This window comes from Emys orbicularis, chromosome 8 (genome assembly GCF_028017835.1).
Source record: "Emys orbicularis isolate rEmyOrb1 chromosome 8, rEmyOrb1.hap1, whole genome shotgun sequence".
NCBI classification, from domain to species: Eukaryota; Metazoa; Chordata; order Testudines; family Emydidae; genus Emys; species Emys orbicularis.
Genome location: NC_088690.1, coordinates 22,156,612 through 22,158,604, shown reverse-complemented (window position 1 = coordinate 22,158,604; position 1,993 = coordinate 22,156,612). Strand labels below are relative to the sequence as shown.

The 1,993-nt window shown below is 37.6% G+C and overlaps 1 pseudogene; it reads left to right on the top strand.

Moving 5' to 3' along the window:
* The first annotated feature begins 1,608 nt into the window (after positions 1-1,608).
* On the top strand, positions 1,609-1,765 carry LOC135883177 (U4 spliceosomal RNA; annotated as a pseudogene).
* Positions 1,766-1,993: the final 228 nt, after the last annotated feature.

The window sequence follows — 1,993 nt, the reverse complement described above, 5'->3', positions numbered from 1 at the left end:
GACCTGACATCCTGCCTAAAACACACTTGAGCAGTGACCTAAGAAAAATGTGGTCAATGGCTCTTCTATAGATACTCCTTTAGAAAGTGATGCCTTTGATTTTAAGCTGCTTTAGCTGGTGTCTGTCAAAAATTCTCTCATTGCTTTCAGTGATCTGGAAAATAAGCTTGCAAGCCAGCCATGTGGAGTTCAGGATAATTTAAAATAATAAAAAAAAATTACACGGCATAGTTGACACATTCTTCTGAAGTTTTATTCTAAGACATTTCCATAAATAGTATCTTATGCCACAGTTAATCAAGCAGACATGCTTAAACCACAGGTGAGCAAAAAGCTTGATTATTATTTTTAAGATTTAATGAAACCATCCTATAGGCATGAAAACAGGAGAATCCCAGAGAAGCTGTTTTATCCATAAAGCGTTGTTTAGTTGTAAATCAGTGTTGTGGTGCTGTTACAAGTATTCAGGTCTTTGTGGTGACTAAAGAAGGTTGGAAAATGTTAATGAAGGCAAAATTTTGGCAAAAAATTAGAACTGAAATTTTTCACAATTCCCTCCCTTTGTTTTCTGACCAATTCTAGTGGTGACAACATACGTAGAGAGCCAAATACAGTTCACCTGACTCACTCATGGCCTGCGCCTGCTCCCATTGAAGTCAAGGCAAGTTTGGCATTGATTTTAATGGGAGCGTGATTAGGTCCTGACTGACCTCAATGAATCAGGTTCCATTCATGTGAGGAGGGTTTGGCCTACAATATAATATCCGTCAGGTGGCACTATTAGAGGTGAAAAATATGTGCCACCATTTCCAAAGTCGGGTATCAAAAATTAGGCATCTGAATAAAAATATTCTGATTTTTTTTCCTGAGGTGCTGTGTGCTCTCAATTGATTTTGAAAACAGCAAGAATTTTGAGTGCTCAGCATCTCTGATTATCAGGCAATGTGTTCAGAGACCTACATATGGACTTAGATTTTTAACGTTAGGCACCCAAGTTTGCAAGTTGCGCCCAGAATATTTTTTGTTGCAAATCAAGAAGTAGCAAGCTGCTCTGTTGCAGTTCTTTATTCAAGTCATATGGGGTGGGAGAGGTTACACATTAGTTTGATTACAAAGCTGCTAAGGTAAGCGTCTTTGCTCTGAATTGTTGTTGTTAAGAGATAGTACAGTGGGGTACAAGACAATCTCTCCTGACTAGAGCAGGAGACTGGGAGCTCCATTCTAAGCTATTAGAATACTTCCCTCCCAGATACGTTGTGAGACTTAATTAAAGAGGAGCTGCTTTTCTCATAGTATTTTGGCATTTCAGGTCTTGTAAGAAGCAGGAAGAACAAAGCCAGGTGAAAATTAAACTAAATGGGGGAATATTAAGTTAACTAGATTTTTTTCAAAATTTGATATTCAGTTTGAGTCATTTATAATTTCATCCATATCAGTTTACCCTTACTTACTGTAAAAAAAGTGTAGGGATTTTGTTTGATTTAGTAAAAATACATTTATTTAGGATCATATCACTCTGTGTTACCACTCATACACCTTTAACCAGATCTCATTCCTGTTTTTAAAAACTTAGCAATTTTACCTTACTAACTGAATAAGGTTAGTGTAGTATTTGCAATAAGTATCGTAGCTAATGAGGTTAATCCGAGGCGTGATTATTGCTAGTTGAAAACTTTTCCCTAAGAATTCACTATACTAAGCCTAGCAAATGCAACAAGTAGCGTTATCTAACTATCAGTGACAAAATCGGAATGTTTTTATGGGCAGCTACTGTATCATGGATTCATAAACATAAGGGGCCAGATCCTCAGCTGTCAGCTATGTTAATTTACACCACTTGAAGATCTGGCCTTAAATTTCTATAGTAAACCTCAGCAATAAACAACTTTGAACTGCATTCACTCTTGCATGTGCCAGGAGGTATAAAATTAGTCTTCATGTGCCAGTCTGGCCTGCTGCACACTAGGGAGGATTCACCGAGACAGGGCAGGTG